The sequence below is a fragment of the Vombatus ursinus genome, unplaced genomic scaffold, assembly GCF_900497805.2.
Source record: "Vombatus ursinus unplaced genomic scaffold, bare-nosed wombat genome assembly UNPS02014163.1, whole genome shotgun sequence".
NCBI classification, from domain to species: Eukaryota; Metazoa; Chordata; class Mammalia; order Diprotodontia; family Vombatidae; genus Vombatus; species Vombatus ursinus.
The window spans coordinates 193,667-214,550 of record NW_020953941.1 but is presented as its reverse complement, the minus strand read 5'-3'; the positions used below and the strand labels follow the sequence as shown (position 1 = coordinate 214,550).

The window sequence follows — 20,884 nt, the reverse complement described above, 5'->3', positions numbered from 1 at the left end:
AGAAGAAGAAGAAGAAGAAGAAGAAGAAGAAGAAGAAGAAGAAGAAGGAAGAGGAGGAGGAGGAGGAGGAGGGGGAGGATGGGGGGAAGGGGAGGAGAAGAAGAAGATTGATCCCTGATCCTGTCCTACTTGAATATCTCTAAGGAAGGAGAAGCAATTACTTCTAGATTTCTATACTCTTAGTGAATTCAAATAAGAAGTTTTCCTGACATGGAATTGAAAATGCTACTTTTTCAGTTTCAATTCATTGTGCCTAATTTTACACTCTGGGGCCAAGAAAAATAAGGCACAACTCTCATCCATAGCACATCCCTTCAGATATTTGAAGATGACATTCTTTCCCTTTTTACCTTGTCACTTGAAGTCTCTTATTCTCTGGGCTAAATATCCCTAGTTCCTTTAAAGAATATTCAAATAATATGAAACTAATGTTCTTCCTCAACCCAACCACTACCTTGGATCTGAACCTTTTCTTGAATCTCCTTTTTGCCTAACCCCTGAATTATATTTATTTGCTTTGTTTATATTTTATATGTACTTATACATGAGCATGTCCCCACTCAAAATAAGGTAAGCTCTGTAGCTTTGTATCCCCAGTTCCAAGCCTCATTTGTTCCATGGTAGTTGAACCTCAACACCATATCACATCCATGACACACAACTTTCCATTGTCACTTCCATATTCTCCCTATACACCATGTCTCAGTAACTCATCCTCCTTTGAAATTCATTCAATTAAAATTTATTGCCCAATCATGTTTTTCTGTAGCCACTGTCTACCCACAACTAGGACAGTGTTCATACTTCCTAAAGGAATGTGGGGTTTCTTCATCGTATTTTTTTTCTTTACACCATCTCCTGTCTTTCTACTAGGGTACTACAACAAGTCTAATGCTACACCTTCAAGCACCATGATTTCCTGGTCACTCAATTTAGTCAGGTCTCATGACCTAATAGACCACTCAAAATTAACTAAATATGAAAGTGGCTTTGCTCTTGATCTTGCTATGAACCAGAAGTGTTTCACAGCATTTCTTTATTTGAAATTCCTTAATCTGATTATGTATATTTTTTATCATCCAATCTCTCCCTCTGCCTTATGATCTCTAATCATGTTGTATCCTAATCGTGGCCTTCAATCACTTTGCCCTTCAGTTCTTTCTTAGACCATCACTTTTACCCTGGCAACACTATCTTTCCCTCCTCCTCTTGCACCCTTGGTAAAACATTTCAACTCAATGTTGTCCATTACAATCAAATACCCTAAATGCTTCTGTGATTACCAATCCTGTCTTGTAAAAATATCATCTTGAATTACTCCTGCCATTTAACACTTTACATAGTATTGATCTACTGATAAACGGAGATAGAGAAAATCATGAAACTGTGTTTAGGATAGACTATAGATTTCTATTATGTAAATCCAATTGGAACCTTTTTTTTAAGAAAGCAATATTTATACACATTCTCAATCAATGAATTATCCTACTCACTATAATAATCTCTGATTTTTTTTCTCTCTCCTCAAACTTCTCATACCACCCTTCCTTTATCCTTTAGCTAAGGACCTAGCCTCATACTTTATTCCTTTTTTCCACCATTTTCCATCTTATTCAATTCTTTGTGACCCCATTTAGGGTTTTCTTGGCAAAGATATTGGAGTGGTTTGCTATTTTCTTGTTCACTTTATTTGACTTATGAAGAAACTCTAGCAAATAGGGTTAAGTGGCTTGCCCAGAATCACACATCTGGTAAGTGTCTGGGCCCGGATTTGAATGCAGGAAGATGAAGTTTCCTATCCGAAGGCTCAGTACTCTCTCCCACTCTACCACCTAGCTGACCTGCTTCATTGCTGTTCTACCATTGACATGAGGCCATTTGACAAGATCTCCATCTTCTATCTACCTTCTCATCTCTTATCACTCAGAAGCCTTCTCCCACTGCTTCCTCCTTTAATCTTGATAGAAGTTACCATTAATCTTTCCAAAATAAACCTCTACAAGTGTCCCTGACCCCATTCCATACAATCTTCTTTAATAGATTGCTTCCTCTGTCAATCTCACTCTTTCACTAATTATATATCTTTTTTTATCTCTGCTGCTGGCAAATATGTCTATGTCTCTACCATACCAAACTCTCTATTGACTTGTGACCTAACCATTCAACTAGAATTCTTATGTTCAAAATTATCGATTACTTCTCAGTTGTCAAATGTAATGTCCTTTTTCTTAATTCCCATCATTCTTGACCTCTTAAGTTTTTGGTCCTATTGATCACCCTCTTTCCTTGAATATTCATTTCTTTCTTGGATTTCATGACACTTATGATTCTTTTTCAGCCTATCTGACCACTCCCTTCCAAGCTTTCTTTTCAGAATCTTTTTCCAGCTTATACTCAATAAATATATATGACTACAAGCAGTCTGCCCTGCACTCTCTTCTCCCTTTATATGATTTCCTTTGGACATCATCAGCTTTCATCAATTCAATCATCATCTCAGTACTACTAATTCTCAGATCTGCTAAACTTAACCTCTAACTTAACCTTTCTCTTGAGCTCTATTCTCAAATCACCTATTAGACATATTCAATTGAATATATTAGAGTCATCTAAAATGTGATACGTCTGAAATATATCCTATCATCTTTCACCACACAAGTCCCCCTCTTCCAAACTTTATAGTTACCTCTCAATGGCCAAGACTCACAAACTTAATTCTTCATTAATATTCATCCCACATATACAGTCTTTTACTAAGTCTCATCATTTCTATTTTTTTCAAATAAAATAATATTTACAAAGTACTTAGCATGGTACCTGACCATAGTAGGCAATAAATAAATCGATTTCCTTCCCCTATCCCATAACATCCCCCACATGGATAACCTTCTCACCATGAATATTGCTGCCTCCTTGATCCCTCATCACCTCATTTTGGAATTATCACAATATTCTTTTAGTTGATTTGCCTGCCTCAAGTCTCTCCCCATTCCCATTAACTAAGATACCAAAATAGTTTTCCTAAAGCATAAATCTTCTCATGTCATACCCATCCACTTTCTTAGCTGTAACATCAAGTTAAAAACCTTTCAAAATATGGTCCCTTCCTACCTTTACAAACTTTTTACAATTTCCTTTCCTTCTCATATATTACTATACAATTCCATTAGCTTCTTCTTTTTTTTTTTGCTTTGTCTTTAATCACATCACTGTCTTTTGACTTCACACTTTTTCTTTCATTTTCTTGTGTGACTGAAATGCTCCACCTCTTCCTGCTTCCTTCGAGATGAAGCTCAAAACCGACCTTGTACAGAAGGCCTTTTCTGCCCCTCATACAGTGCTAGTGCCTTCACTCTGAAATAACCTTCCATTAACACCATTTTATGCATGCTTATGTGTGTATTGCTTAAGCCACAAGAATGTGATATTTTTAAAGATGGATATCAGGTTTTATTTTTATTTTTTGCATCCTTCAGTGCTTAACAGAGTATCTCACATATAGTGACCTTTAATAAAGATTATTTAACTAATGAATGAGCTATTCAAATCATTATAAAATGTATCTACTTTAAATATAGAGTTCACACAATATAAAGTTACAAAAAATTTAGTTATATACAAAAGTACACTGAAAAAATATTGTAATTATTTTACATAGAATCGATAACTATAGCAATAACCACAAGAAGCTGAACATATTAGGAATATTAACCTTGAGAAGGAAGAGTTAAAAACATCCTGAATTGAAGATGACATGGTAGCAAAGCTAAGAAATCATATTTTTTTCAATCAAAAAGAATAATAGACAATGAAATTATCTCACATTGGTAAAAGTTACAAGAATACATATACACACACATATATGGATATACACATATATGTACATATATAGTTAATAGTATGTATTTATGTTCTTAATCTAATTGTGGTTTCTTTTAAAAATGTTTCTGTCATTAATATTTCTTATTAAATAGGCATATATATATTCACATGCAGGCAATATATGTTTATGGATATAAACCTGCACACTTACACATATATCCATGTAAAAAACATATGTATATAGATGCATTTCCATATAAGAAAGATCAAGAATATAAAATATTTTAAAAAGAAACCCATTTTACAATAAGAACAATAAACTATTAAATATTTGGGAATTGATCCATGCACATTTTCCTCTAAGGAAAAAGATTAATGACTGAAAGAAAGGAAGATGAGTAGCTATAGTTCAATTCAAGGTTCATGGAAGGGTCATACTAAGGTAGACACAATGATACTACTTCCCCAAACATACAACACATTACATTCAATTCCTTTAAACTCTTCTTACTCTATATCTCAATAGTAGATAGATATTGAGTGATACTTAGATATTATTAGATGATACAATGTATACATATATATACATATATACATATATGTATATATATTATATATATACTTAACATATTTCATAGATTATACAAAGATCAGAGTAGTCTACAAAGCGGGCAACACTGTCTGATTACCTAGTAGTAGTTACCTTTGTTCTTGCTGGGGAAACAAGCACAAGAAGACATAAGTAGTAATATTAGGCTAGATTGCCCAGTCAATAGAACACTGAACCTGGAGACAGGAAGACCTGAGTTAAAATCTGACCTCAGATACTGACTTTGTGATCCTTGACAATTAACCTCTTTCTGTCTCAGGTTTGTCGTCTGTAAAATGAGGATTACAATAACAACTATGTCACCTATCTCACAGGGTTATTGTGAGAATAAAATGAGATTATATATGTAAAGTGCTTTGCAGTTCTTAAGTTACTATATAAATACAAGCTATTATTAGTGACATAAAGACCTAGTCATCTTGAGATATGTCTACCCCTTACTTTTAGTACTTCAGAAAGAAATACACAGTATTGTATTTTTTTCACTTGCTTTATATGATTAAATAAATTGGTAAAATGACAATATATGAACAGAATCTCACTCGCAAATGAAATCATTTGTAATCAAGATTTATCAACATTTAGAAAGGCTTAGCAATGTGTGAGTAAAACCATTGAATTCTGAGTCAGAAAACTTGAATTTAAATACTGGTCGGGTGAAAAACCAGTTCTGTGACCTTAAGGAAGTCATTTGGCTAATCCTGACTCATTTTCTCGTTGGTAAGATCAATGTAGTGGACTTGATTAACTCTGAGGTCTCTTTAAGCACTGCATCTCACGCCACACTTTTTCTATGAGCCTCAGTGTAGCCTCTCATACACCTGTGCTGAATGAGATGATATTCAGTCATTACATCAAGGCTCATAGTGAAAGCCAGCAATGCTTTTTAGAACATTTGTTTTCTTCTCTTGAATATGTTTTTGTTCCACACTTTCGTCATGGAATTTTTCATTTCTGAATTCTTCAAAGTGCATATCAAAGGATTAAACATGGGAGCAATGATTGTGTAAAATAGAGCCCAAACTTTATCCTCCTGGAATGTGGTGGCTAGTCTAATATAAATGAAGAGTATGGGCCCAAAGAACAAGACTACCACAGTGATTTAGGAACCACATGTGGATAGAGCTTTTTGGCAGCTCTCTGAAGAATGTGCCCACAGGGTATATAAGATCACACCATATAAAGCCATAAGGACCATGAAAACCACCAGTGCCTTCATCCCTGAATTGGCTGTTACTAAAAGACCAAACCTGTGGGTATTAGTGCAGGCAAGTTTCAGCAATGGATAAATGTCACAGAAATACTGATCAATCTCATTGGAGCTACAGAAAGGCAAGAGAATGGCAAGGAGAAACTGTGGAAAGGAATGCAGAAACCACCCACTACAAGCAGCCAAGACCAATGCATTGCACCTGTCCCTGCTCATGATAGCCATGTAGTGGAGAGGTTTGCAAATGGCCACATATCAGTCACAGGCCATCCCTGTGAGTATGAAGACCTCCACCCCTCCAAAGAAGTGCATAGTGAAAAGCTGGATCAGAAAATTAGTACAGGAAATATTCTTCTTTTCAGCCAGCATATCACTGATGAGTTTAGGGGTCACTGTGGAGGTGTAGCAAATATCCATAAAGGACAAGTAAGTCGGGAAAAAGTGCTTGGGTTGTTCAAGGAGCTGGTTGCATGTGATAGAGATGATGACAATCAAATTTCCCTTCAAAAAACCCGTGTAACAAAATAAGAAAGTGACAAAACACAAAATCTGAACCTGGTTACTCTGAGAAAGCCCCAAGAGAATAAATTTAGTAACATTATTCTTATTGTTTATCTTAAAAAAAATAGAAAATGGCCAGTAGTTATCTGAAAAAAAAATAAACATAAAACAACATCAGAAATGCTATATCAGTATTGTGTGAATTATATTATGGAAAAAAATTTCATGAATACAACATTGACATCTACAGAATGGGTAATGTGATGTATCACTTCGATATCCCATGTGCAGGGCATTTGAGAGCTTTATGAAATAGTAATGATTTCTGATCATTTAACTGACAGGATCACAGAATATCAGAATTGGAAGGAATGGCTGATATCATCAAATCTACAGTACAACTGAGCAAGAATTAGCTATATTCTCAAGTGGCATTTTAGTTGCTTCTTGGACACTTCCTGTAGCGGGATACATGGAACCTTTTGAGTTAGATCAAGTAAATTCTTAGGAGTATGGATAATATTAAAATGTCATAAAAATTAATCAACAAAATGCATTCATATGTGAAAGTAATCTCCTGTTAAGGAAATAATGGTCTAAGGGTAAAGATTAAGGTTTTTGATTACTTGTTCAGTTTTTTAAACATAGCCAAAGCAGGAATTTGTTTTACTTCGTTATATGAGTTTGTAATTCATTTTGTGCTTTTACTTTCTCAATGGGGATTGAGGAAGAAGATGAAAGTAAGATAATGAAGATCCAAAAATACAGTAAAGTTGAGCTGAAAAAAGTAAAAGAAAATCAAACAAACTCTTCACTAAGTTCTTCCACTTCTGGGAGCCAGGACTTCTGCTTCTAGGAACCAAGAGGACTTCCACTTCCAGGAGCCAAAATGGTGGAGTAAAAAGGTAGTCGCTCTCACCCTCCCCTATCAACCACTGAAAACCCAGAAAATATCACCCCAGAAAAAACCCTAGAACAGCTGAACCAGAAGAAAGATGGGGTGCAGCAGTGCAGTAGCCCAGGTAGCTAGAGGGATTAACGGGAAAGGCCCCTCTTACCCTGGGGGAAAGGGAGCAGTACAAAACAGGAGTCGCCCAGCCAGCTAGTGGAAAGACCCACTTTAGCACACCAGGAGGAGATTCTGGTGTCTTGGCATCTTACAGCAAACAGGTCTCCCAGTGCCTCAACAAAAATAGAAGAAGCAGCACTACAAAGGGCCCCAGGCAGATAAGCACCCAGCAGCATTCCTCTGAAAGGAGCTGAAGAAAGCAACCTAGAGGTGCCAATAAGTTCCAGCCTTGTTGATTCCAGCCCAACACCAGGTAAGCTGTCAGAACCCTATAGCATCCAAATGCCAACCAGAAGGAGATTCTGAAGCCCAGGTGGTCCAGCAGGCAAACATCAATGGCTGTACCTCCAAGTGCCTCAGTGAGGGTGGGGTAACTGGTGGAAACCAGCTCAGAAAACCACCAGGTGCCTCCACATTCTACAGCAAAGAATTCTCCCAGTACTTCAATAGAAATAAGGGAGGCAGCACTTCAAGGGACTTCAGGCAGATAAATACCTGGCAGCACTTATCTAAAAGGAGCTAAACAAAGCTAAAGGAAAGGAAAAGCAGGCAACCTAGATTTACCTGAAAGTCCCAGCCTTGCTGATTCCAGCCCAGCACCAGATAAGCTGCCTGAACCCCACAGTCTCCAATTGCCAACATAAGAGGCCCCAGCACACAAAAGCAGTGAGGAAGACCTAAGCTCCCAACACAAGAAGCTTGGGTCAGTGCCCTCTGCTCCCCAGCAGGAGAGCTTAATGTCTTTAAAGGCCAGGGATAAAAAAACACCATGAATAAAAAGAAATGTACGATAGATTCTTATTATGAGAAGAGTGAAAATCAAGGCAGAAATTCTGAAGAGGACAACACTGTCATCAAACCCACATCTGCAACATCAAAAGGGAATATGAACTGGTCTAAAGCCCAGAAAGCCTTCTTAGAAGAAGTCAAGAAGGATTTTAAAAGTCAAATGCGAGAGGTAGAGTAGTCCTTAAAAAGAACAATTGGCCAATTGGAAAAAAAAAGTACATTGAAGAAAATAAATTCCTAAAAAACACAATTGGCCAACTGGAAAAAAAGTACACTGAAGAAAACAAAGCCCTTAAAAATACAATTGACCAATTGGAGAAGAAAGTACAAAATCTAACAGATGAAAACAATATGTTAAAAATTAGAATTGAACAAATGGAAACCAATGACTCTATGAGAGAGCAAGAATCAATCAAACACAAACAAAAAATGGAAAAAAAATATAGATGAAAATGTAAAATACCTCATGGGTAAAACAACTGACCTACAAAATCGATCCAGGAGAGACAATTTAAAAAACATAGTCCTACCTGAAAATCATGATGAAAAAAAGAGCCTGAACAATATCGTTTAGGAAATCATAAAGGAAAATTGCCCTGAAGTCCTAGAATCAGAAAGTAAAATATCTATAGAAAGAATCCACCATTTCTCACCTGAAAGAGATTGCAAATTGAAAACACCAAGGAATATAATAGCTAAATTCCAAAATTACCAGATTGAAGAGAAATTACTACAAGCAGCCAGAAAAAAACAATTTAAATATCATGGAACCACAGACAGGATTACACAGGATCTTGCAGCCTCTACATTAAAAGACCTTGGGGTGTGGATATGATATTCCTTAAGGCAAAGGAGCTTGGAATGCAGCCAAGGATTAACTACCCAGTGAAAATGAGAATGATTTTTCAGGGAAGGAGATGGATATTCAATGAAATAGGGGATTTCCAAACATTCATGATAAAAAGACCAGAGCTCAACCAAAAATTTGATCTTCAAGTATAAGATTCAAGAGAGACATAAAAAGGTAAATGGGACAGAAAGATACAATATGTTGTTAATAAGGGCAAAATGTTTACATCCCTACAAGGGAAGATGACACTTGAAACTCTTGAGAACTGTATTGTTATTATACCATGTTAGAGGAGTATACATAAATGGGGTAGATATAAATTGAATTTGATGTAATGATAAAAAAATAAAGTGGGTTAAATGGATCCAAGTAAGTGGATTAGTCTGAGCAAAGAAAATGTACTGAGAAAGGAGGAGGCAGACAAGGGTAAATTACATTACAGGAAAAGACACAAAAACCTATTAGAGCAGAGGTAAAGAAGGTAGGGGGATGAGCATTGCTTGAACCTTACTCTCATTAGATTTGGCTCAAGATGGGGAATAACATAATCAGTTAGGTATAGCAATCTAACTTGTACTATAGGCAGTAAGAGGGAAAAGGGGAAAGAAAAGGAAGGGGAAGAGAAGGGAGGAAGAAGTAGTGAGGGTAAAGGGGAAGAAAGGGGAAAGGGATAATAGAAGAGAGGTGGGACTGAAGGAGGTGGTGGTCAAAAGCAAAACACTAGTGAGGGGGGGAAAGGAGAAAGGAGAAAGAAAAGCGTAAACAGGGGAGAAAAAAGAATGGAGAAAAAGACACAGAGAGTAATCATAACTGTGAATGTGAATGGGATGAACTCTCCCATAAAAAGGAAGAGGATAGCAGAATGGATTCAAAACCATCATCCTACAATACGTTGTTTACAAGAAACACATTTGAAAAAGAGTGACACATGCAGGGTAAAAGTAAAAGGCTGGAGCAAAATATATTGTGCTTCAGATGAAGTAAAAAAAACAGGTGTAGCAATCCTGATCTCAGACAAAGCAAAACCAAAAATAGATCTTATCAAAAGTGATAAAGGAAAGAAACTACATCCTGTGAAAAGGCACCAGAGACAATGAAGTTATATCATTACTAAACATATATGCACCAAATGGGATAGCATCCAGATTCTTAGAGGAGAAGTTCAGGGAGTTACAGGAAGAAATACACAGCAAAACTATACTAGTGGGGGACCTCAACCTCCCCCTCTCTGAATTAGATAAATCTAACCACAAAATAAACAAGAAAGAAGTTAAGGAGGTGAATAGAACATTTAAAAAGTTAGGTATGATGGACCTCTGGAGAAAACTGAATGGGGATAGAAAGTAATATACTTTTTTCTTGGCAGTACATGGCACATACATAAAAATTGACCATGTACTAGGGCATAAAAACCTCATAATCCAATGCAGAAAGGCAGAAATATTAAATGCATCCTGTTCAGATCGTGATGCAATAAAAATTATATATAATAAAGGTCCATAGAAAGATAGACTAAAAAATAATTGGAAACTAAATAATCTAATCCTAAAAAATGATTGAGTCAAAGAACAAATCATAGAAACAATCAATAATTTCATTCAAGAGAATGACAATAATGAGACAACATACCAAAACTTATGGGATGCAGCAAAAGCAGTCTTAGGGAAAATTTTATATCTCTAAATGCTTACATAAATAAAATAGAAAAAGATGAGATCAATGAATTGGGCAAACAACTAAAAAAACTAGGAAAAGAACAAATTAAAAATCCTAAATTAAACACCAAATTAGAAATATTCATAACAAAAGGAAAAATTAATAAAATTGAAATTAAGAAAACCATCGAACTAATAAATAAAACTAAGATCTGGTTTTATGAAAAAACCAATAAAATAGATAAACCTGTGGTTAATCTAATTAAAAAAAAGAAAGAAAAAAACCAAATTTCTAGTATCAAGAATGACAAGGGTGAAGCTACCACCAAGGAAGAGGAAATTAAAACAACAATTAGGAATTATTTTGCCCAACTATATGCCAACAAATTTGACAATCTTAGTGAAATGGATACACATTTATAAAAATATAAATTGCCCAGATTATCAGATGGGAAGTAAAATACTTAAATAACCCCAACTCAGAAAAAGAAATTGAACAAGCCATTGATGAACTCCCTAGGAAAAAATCTCCAGGGCCAGGTTGATTTACTTACGAATTCTATCAAACATTTAAATAACAATTAATTCCAATACTATATAGACTCTTGGTAAAATAGGTGAAGAAGGAATCTTACCAAATTACTTTTATGATACAAATATGGTGCTGATATCTAAATCAGGAAGAGTCAAAACAGCAAAAGAAAATTATAAAAATATTTCTCTAATGAATATAGATGTAAAATTTTTAAACAAGAGATTAGCAAATAGATTACAGCAAATTGTCACAAGAATAATTCACTATGACCAGCTAGGATTTATACCAGGAATGCAGGGCTGTTTCAATATAAGAAAAACTCTCAGTATAATTCATCATATCAACACCAAAACTAACAGAAAGTACATGATCATCTCAATAGATGCAGAAAAAGCTTTTGATATAATACAACACCCATTCTTCTTAAAAGTGCAAGAGAGCATAGGTATGAATGGAGTCTTCCTTAATATAATAAATAGCATCTATCTAAAACCTTCAGCAAGCATAATATGTAATGGGGACAAGCTAGAAGCATTTCCAATAAGATCAGGAATGAAACAAGGATGTCCATTATCATCACTATTATTCAACATCGTACTGGAAATGTTAGCTTTAGCAACAAGAGAAGAAAAAGACATTGAGGGTATTAGCATAGGCAAAGAAGAAACAAAGCTATCACTCTTTGGAGATGTCATGATATTATACTTAGAGAATCCCAAAGAATCAAGTAAAAAACTACTTGAAATAATAAACAACTGTAGTAAAATTGCAGGCAAAAAACCCACATAAATCATCTGTATTTCTATACATTACCAACAAAGCCGAACAGCAAGAGATAGAAAAAGAAATTCAATTTAAACTTACTGTAGACATTATAAAATATTTAGGAGTTTACTTCCCAAAACAAACCCAGGAACTCTATGAACACAATTACAAAACACTTTTCACACAAATAAAGTCGGATGTAAATAATTGGAAAAACCTCGGTTGCTCATGGGTAGACCAAGCTAATATAATAAAAATGACAATTCTACCTAAGCTAATTTACTTATTCAGTGCCATACCATGCAAACTACCAAAAAAATTATTTTATAGAGTTAGAAAAAATAATAACAAGATTCATTTGGAAGAACAAAAGGTCCAGCATATCAAGAGAACTCATGAAAAGAAATGCAGGGGAAGGTGGCCTGGCCATTCCAGATCTTAAATTGTATGATAAAGCAGCAATCATCAAAACTGCTTGGTACTGGCTAAGAAATAGAGTGGTGGATCAGTGGAATAGGTTAAATATGCAAGACATAGTGGTCAATGACTATAATAATCTTTTATTTGATAAACCCAAAGACGCCAGCTTCTGGGATAAGATCCCAGTCTTTGAAAAAAAGCTGCTGGGAAAACTGGAAAAGAGTATGGCAAAAACTAGGCATAGACCAAAATCTCATACCGTATACCAAAATAAAGTCTAAATGGTCTCATGATTTAGATATAAAGGCTGAAACTATAAGCAAACTGGGAGAGGAAGGAATAGTTTACCTGTCAGATCTATGGAGAACAGAAGAATTCACAACCAAACAAGAGATAGAGAACATTACGAAAAGCAAAATAGATAATTTTGATTACATTAAATTGAAAAGTTTTTGCACAAACAAAGCCAATGGAACTAAGATTAGAAGGAAGGTAGAAAATTGGGAAATAATTTTTACAACCAGTCTCTCTGAGAACGTCCTCGTTTCTAAAATATATAGAGAATTAAGTCAAATTTATAAGAATACAAGTCATTCTCCAATTGATAAATGGTCAAAGGATATGAACAGACAGTTCTCAGATGAGGAAAGTAAAGCCATCTATAGTCATATGAAAAAATGCTCTAAATCACTATTGATTAGATAGATGCAAATCAAAACAACTCTGAGGTACCACATCACAACTATCAGAACGGCCAACATGACAAAACAGGAAAATGATAAATGTTGGAGAAAATATGGGAAAATTGGAACACTAATGCATTGTTGGTGGAGTTGTGAAGTGATCCACCCACTTTGTAGAGCAATTTAGAATTATACCCAAAGGGCTATGAAAATGTACATACCCTTTGACCCAGCAATAGCACTTCTAGGGCTATATCCCAAAGATCACATAAATGGGAAAAGGACCTACATGTACAAAAAAATTCATAGCAGCTCTTTTTGTGGTGGCAAAGATTTGGAAATTGAGAGGATGCCCATCTGTTGGGGAATGGCTGAGCAAGTTGTGGTATATGAATGTGATGGAATACTATTGTGCTATAAAAAATGATGAAAGGCTGACTTCAGAAAAACCTGGAAAGACTTGTATGGTCTGATGCTGAGTGAAGTGAGCAGAACCAAGACAACCTTGCACACTGTAACAGCCACGTTGTATGATGACTAATATTGATAAACTTAACCCTTCCTGGCAATACAAGGATATAAGACATCTCCAGAGGCCTTGTGATGGAAAATGCTATTCATATCCAAAGAAAGAACAATGGAAGTCGAATTACTATTTTTTTTCTCTTCTATTGAGTTTTGTTTCCTCTTTCTCATGGTTCCTCCTATTGATTTTCATTTTTACTTACAACTTTAGCAATGTGAAAATATGTTTAATATGAATGTAAAGGTATAGCCTATATCAGATTGTGTGCCATCTTCTGGAGGGTGGTGGGGAGGAAAGGGGAAAAATTTTAAACTCAAAAGCATGTGAAAGTGATTGTTGAAAAATCAAAATAAATTGATAAAAATTTTTTTAAAAGATCATAGAAATCATGAAAAAAAGAGCTATCTACTTAGTCATCAAATTCACTAAGTCTATATACTCTTCTTAATTGGAATAAACCAAATGGGGTGATTTGGAACTGGGTTATATCAGCAAGAAGGGAATATATCCAGAGGAAATAAGGGTAGAATGACAATGGAAATAGAGTTAAAAACTTGCAAAGAAAATTGCCAAAACTTCCCTCCAACTTGTTCCATTCACATAATTTTGGGTTGGCTAAATGTTTCTTCTGATGATTCAGTTGAAATTGCACAAATGCTTAACAAAATCTTCACCCATTCCTAGCAAGGTCAATGGTTTCACAAGTGAGATACATAATTTTTTCTGAAAATACCCCAGATCCTTTCTCTTCTACTCCATAATATCTTCCCCTCATATCTTCCTTTCTCTGACCACAGCAACATTGTGCTACAAATCCTCTGGAGGCATGCAAAGTATCTTTTATTTGTTTCAATAGGTTTGGAATCTAGCTAAAATGCTTTTCAATTTTCCTTGTTGTTATTGTTGTTGCTGCTGCTGCTGCTGTCATTGCATATAATCTGTATATACCTCTGCCTTTAGATGCTTTGGGGAGTTCCTTTGTCTCTTCACTTGAACTTTTGTTTTTGTTTCAGTGATTTTTGAAAGTCTTTAATACCCTCATTGAATCTTTGACTATGTTAGGGGAAATTGTTATTTTTAGAAAATATTTCCTGAATACTTATCTTCCATTTCCATATTTTAATGGTCTTTAGAAATGTTATCATACAAAAAAATTCACATATTTTAATTTTTCAATGTCCACACTCAAGGTCCAATGAGACTAAACGCAAACATCTGATAAAACAGAATAATTATATCAAGGACTTTTTTTAAGAAAAAAATATTGAGTTTGCCCATTTGTCTATCCAATTTTCTATCGAAAGGTTTACATAATCAAAATTTAATGAAATTGTGTTATATTTAATGGATTTTTCGACTATCATCATCTCTTTATAATCATTTTAAGCTTTTGAAATTGAGACTATAAATGGATAGTATAAATGGATAGTAACTGAGTGACAAGAATAATGAAACATATATTTAATTTTGGAAAATGTTTCATGTGTAGAATGATATTGAAACAACCTGGGATCTCCTGATTAAAGGCATGAAGAATGAACATGCCTAGTAATACAATTTTATATTTATTATATATACATATATATATGTGTGTATATATATATATATACATATATATGTGTGTGTGTGTGTGTGTGTATATATATATACATATACACATATATACCCAGCAATAGCACTTCTAGGGCTATATCCCAAAGATCACATAAATGGGAAAAGGACCTACATGTACAAAAATATTCATAGCAGCTCTTTTTGTGGTGGCAAAGATTTGGAAATTGAGAGGATGCCCATCTGTTGGGGAATGGCTGAGCAAGTTGTGGTATATGAATGTGATGGAATACTATTGTGCTATAAAAAATGATGAAAGGTTGACTTCAGAAAAACCTGGAAAGACTTGTATGGTCTGATGCTGAGTGCGGTGAGCAGAACCAAGACAACCTTGCACACTGTAACAGCCACATTGTATGATGACTAATACACACACACACACACACACACACACACACACACACACACATATATATATTTGCAATGGGGTTAAGTGACTTGCCCAGGGTCACACAGCTAAAAAGTGTTATGTGTCTGAGGCCAGATTTGAACTCAGGTCCTCCTGAATCTAGGATTGGCGCTCTATCCACTGCACAACCTAGCTACCCCTACAATTATATTTTCTTTAATTATCTGGATTTGGGTTTTATATTCACAAGGAGCTGCCAAGGTAATATAATAGATGAATTTACATCTTCTCTGTCATTTCAGATGAATTAAGATTCTTCTGTATATCAATCACCTATTCTAAATTCATGGAGATTTGAATTGATTCTCTTGGGACTCCTGATGAAGTTACTAATGCAAATAATGAGTTGCATCATCTTCATGCTGTATTATGGTGCAATCTTCATGGGGAATCTTATCTTCACCACTATCACATGTAACCATCTGATACAGCAAGCCATGTATTATTTTCTATGTCATTTATCCCTGTTGGATTTGTCCTACCCATCTACCATACTCCCCAGACTGGTAAGGGACTTAGCTGCCAAGAGAAAAAAACATCGCCTTCAGGAGTTGTATCACTCAGTTCCTAACTGTTTATTTACTGGCTGGGGTTGAATAATTCATACTGGTATCCATGTTTTCTTGTTTTGCTTTGTTTTGTTTTATTGCTTCATCGCCATTTGTATTACATGGTCATTGTGACCTGTCAGAGATGTCCTATGTTGATGGTGCTTGCTTGGGTTGGGGTGGCATTTTGTCATTCTTTTGCGTAATTGCTCATGGTCTTTAAGTTGACTTTCTTTGGTCCTAATCAGATAGACTATTACATGTGTGATGTAAAATCCCTCCTGAAATGTATTTTTGCAGATACACATATTGCTAGTTGCTTAGTACTTGCTAATCCTGCAGTGATTACATGGCTATCTTTATGGTCTTTTTGGCATTTTATTTTGTCATGTTATATAACCTAAAAAAAAACAGTTTTTAGCAGAGGTTGAATGCAAAACCCTCTTCACCTGTGGCTCCCACGTCACGGCTGTGGTCCTGTTCTTTGTGTCTTACATTGCCTCTATGTGCACCCTCCCAATGCCAGTGTTATTGATTAAGAGAAAAAAATGTTTTATCCTATACTTAAACCCTTGCTGAATCTTCTCATCTGCATACTGTGAAATACAGAAACAAGGAATGCCATACAGAACATCTGGAACCAAAAAAGATCTGCATAATACATATGGAAGAAAATATGTAATAGAGAACACACACATCTATATCCACTCACAGATATAATATTTATATACACACAACACATATATAACATATATGTACACATATATTCACATGCATGTATAATACATATGTGTATGCATACACACATTGCTATTAACCCTTCATTTTTAAGAGGACCAATGACATCAAGCGTGATGTTTTGACATGAAAGTAAATTGGACTTAAGTGAGCTGATTACACAAAGTCATCAGACTCTCTCCTCCTCAGTCATTAAAGTCCAGCAGCAGGACAAAATCTAAAATGACTGGCAATGGCCCAGAATGCAATATATGACCTTTCTGTCTTTGATTCCTGACCAGGCTCTAAGTGCTCCACACATATTTTATCTGCCTTCAGGGCCATTGGAACCCAATGTTCGCATCTGCCTATTTCTCTGGGGAGAATCATCACATGCTTGGGGCGGATATCCTCTAACTCACCAAAGGTTTGAGGCCTGTTGGTAACCCTTAACTTGCTTTAGTAGAGGTTGTCCACCAAGATGGTTTATCAGAGTGTGACCACTGTACATGCTAAAGCTTCTTGGTGTCAAAGGTGAGAGTTGAGTGAAGGTGGATCCTGAAAGTGGATGAGTAGTCCTGAAAAGAGCTTATCAAGCCCTCATACCTAATTCTCCTTGAACACTCCATATACCCCACACTTCTACAATTTTGACTAGTCTCCTGATAAAGATATAAGTACCCAAATGAAGTATCTTACAAAATTTCCGGTATAAATAGTACTTTTAAATATATCTCATCAGAGATGAGTAACAGAGATCCTGCTGCCTAAAATTTTGTATCTCCTTCATTTCTTTGTATTGTTCTTTGAAAATAGGAAACCTTTAATAAATTTTTGTTGAATGATTGGTTAAGGACAATAATAATTAAAGAGATTTAATATTATTTCATATTCTTTTGACACATATCTCATGCCCCAAAACTTGGTTCTTATACCAAGAATGAGCCTAAAAACAAGGTAGTATAAAGTGAAGCTGTGAAGTCACCATTATCTTTAATGACTTCCTATCTCCTCTCATATTAGCTTTTCATAATCTTATTTTTCTACCATTCCTTACAATTACTTTAGAAGAGATCTGTTGTGTTACCTCACTTGCTCTCAGAAGTCTGTAAGCTGATATCTTCAAAAACCAATTCCTAGATGATTAGCTCCTTATTCGGTGATGAAAGTATACCAACTTGCAATAAAGACACAATATAAAGTTAAACCATCTGGGGCTACCAATTAATTAATGTCACTTGCCAAATTATATTAATTCTAATCGTGACATCTTATAGACTCATTGGTGAAAAGGGGACTTGGAGAAATATCAGAATCTTTGTCTCTCTCTCTCTCTGTCTCTCTCTCCCTCCTCTCTTTCTCTCTACCTCTCTGTCTTCTTTCTCTCTCTGTCTCTCTGTCTCTGACTCTCTGTCTCTGTCTCTCTCTGCCTCTCTCTCTGTCTCTGTCTCTGTCTCTCTGTCTCTCTTTTCCTCTCTCATCTGCTGTATGTGTTTGCCAATTCATCTAGGGGATGGGACTTATAAAATTTATTAGATCAGAATTTTCATGCCTGGAATAATCTCCCTCCTCATATCTGCTTATTGGTTTCCCTGGTTTCCTTTGATACTCACATAAATTCCACCTTTTAAAGGAAATTTTTCCCAAACTATCTTAATTCAAACGCTGTCCTTCTCATGTTTCCCATTTTTCTTACATGTGACTTGTTTATACATATTTACATGCTTACTGTTGCCCTCATTAGACTAAGAGATTCTTCAGTAAATGGATTATCTGTTTTTTTTTTTGTATTCCCAATACATAGCATAGTGCCTGGCCCACAGTAGATGCTTAAGAAATATTTATTGAATGACTCACTGACCAGTATATGGAGACATACCAAAAACCTAGACTTCTCAGACATGGTTTGGGTATCCAGATTTACCTGTTGTATGACAGCCACTTTCTCTAAGAGCAATCAAACTTCTCCAATTCTTATATTAGCCGTTATATGCAATGCAGGAGTTTGAAACACTCCCTTAAATCCCAAACAAACCTACTTCCCCATTTATGGTCTCCTGAGGTATTAATCCACACTCTCAACAGACAAACTCAGAAATTTGTTCCCAAAGTTTTCTCTTTTCTATTCACATTCTATTCCTGGTAGCTCTCTTCAATTGAATTCTTCTACTATTGTCTCTCATCACTGCTTATGGGCTGCTCTGTAGAGACCTGCAAGTGCTTCTTGGTGTTTTTTTACTATCAATGGAATGATGCTGCATAGTCTTGGTGTGACTGAGCACATACACACTCCTCTACCTCGCATTAACTCTTCTCAACCTTTAATGCCTTGTTCAGAAGTATTACGGTGAGCTGCAGTAGGTTCAATAATAAAAATAAGCTATGCACACAGCAAATTTAAAACAACTTGGTGCAGGGTCCATAACAACTGGGACAATCATAAGAGGATTTTTAGGAAATGACATGATCTGAAGCTTGAAGGTGATTAGGGCCTGTAAAAGTTAGAAGAGAAGGGACAGCATTCTAGAAAAAAAAGAAAGGCAACCTTTCTACTTGCCTTCTTTGTACTTACCATACAAAATCCTCTCTTTGGCCTTTAAAGGCTTCATAATGTGTTCCATTTTTACTTTTCCCATTTCCTTACTTTCTTCCACATGCTTTTTGATGTAATAATTCTGACTTCCTTACTGTTTTTTGAACATTACACTTTATTTTTAGAATCTAGGCATATTTCATGGCTGTTTACTTTGCTGAAAATGTTCTTCCTCCTCATTGCCTTGTTCTCAAGTCTAAGCTAAAGTTTTACCTTCTGTAAGAAGTTTTTCTTATTCTTCCTTTATTTTAGTGCCTTCTCTCTGACAGTAATTTCCTTTTGCTATTTATATGTCTACTACATATATGTCTCTGGGCGTCTTGTCCCCAACCCCTTTAGACTGTAAGCACCTTGAGAGCAAGATCTGTTTTTTTTAATTATCTGTATTCCCAGTGCTTAATATAGTACTTGTCAGAAGTGGTTGTGTAATAAATTCTTGTTCACTTGACATGCTGACTATGTGCCAGGCACAGTGCTAAGTGCTGATGGTTCACATTCGAACAAACAACAGAGTCTCATGCCCAAGTAGCTTACATTCTTACATGTACTAGAGAGTGTTCAAGGTATAGAGATGGCCAGAAAAGGATGTGAGTAACTCTTTCATATAAGAAAAAGGGAAATATTACTTATAAGAGTCTAGCTCCCCAAAAAGTGAGTGCAAATTTTCATTGGGAGGGTTTCCCAGGAGGATTTGAGTAGGAAGAGAGAAAGGTAAGAATGAGGACTGAGAAAAGAACATTGATTTATTGATTTTAGCAGTATATATATATATATATATATATATACACACACAAACACATATACATACACATACATACATATATACATATATACATATACATACACATACATACATACAGATATATACACACATACATACATGCATACACACATATATTTATATCAGTGGTGATGACCTTGGAGAGGTAACAATGAGTTAAGATAGGGGGCTAGTATTTATACCCATTACATCACAAGGGATTGAGAATTGAAAAGTGAGAACTTGAAGGAATGAAAAGAGCCACCACCACCACCACCCAATTTCACCCTAGACAAGATATAAAAGGGAGGAGAAATGTAGGATTGTGGCTTCATGAGCTGTCAGGATCCACTGACTTTTAATTTGTTTTGTCTTTTACATTGATACACAGAAAAATAGAGATTTACCTCGATTCCAGCCCCCATCCTTTCACTTCCTTTCTCCTTCATAGACACCTCTTATTTAAAAATAAAATGGAAGAAAAAGAAAGAGAAGAGGTAAAAGAGGGGAAATAGAATAATCAAAGACATGCAAAAAAAAGCTGAAATTGTATGTAACATTAGCACCCATAGGTGCCAAATATCATAGAGGAAGAACAGGAAAGTGTCTTTTCATAGCTTTTCTTTGGGTCTCAGCTTGTTCTTTCTAATTTCACAATATCCAGTTGTGTCTCTTGTGCAGTTCGGTGTTCTCTCCATTTAGATTATTATAATCGGTGTATATGCTGTTTTCCTGTTGTTGTTTTTACTGTTGTTATTGAAGCCGGTGCTGCTGCTACATCGTTGTTGTGAGGAGGCATAGGAAGAGGAGG

At 35.5% G+C, this 20,884-nt stretch overlaps 1 pseudogene; it reads right to left on the bottom strand.

Annotated features, from left to right (window-relative positions):
• Nucleotides 1–5,318: 5,318 nt before the first annotated feature.
• Nucleotides 5,319–20,498, bottom strand: LOC114040995 (annotated as a pseudogene).
• Nucleotides 20,499–20,884: the final 386 nt, after the last annotated feature.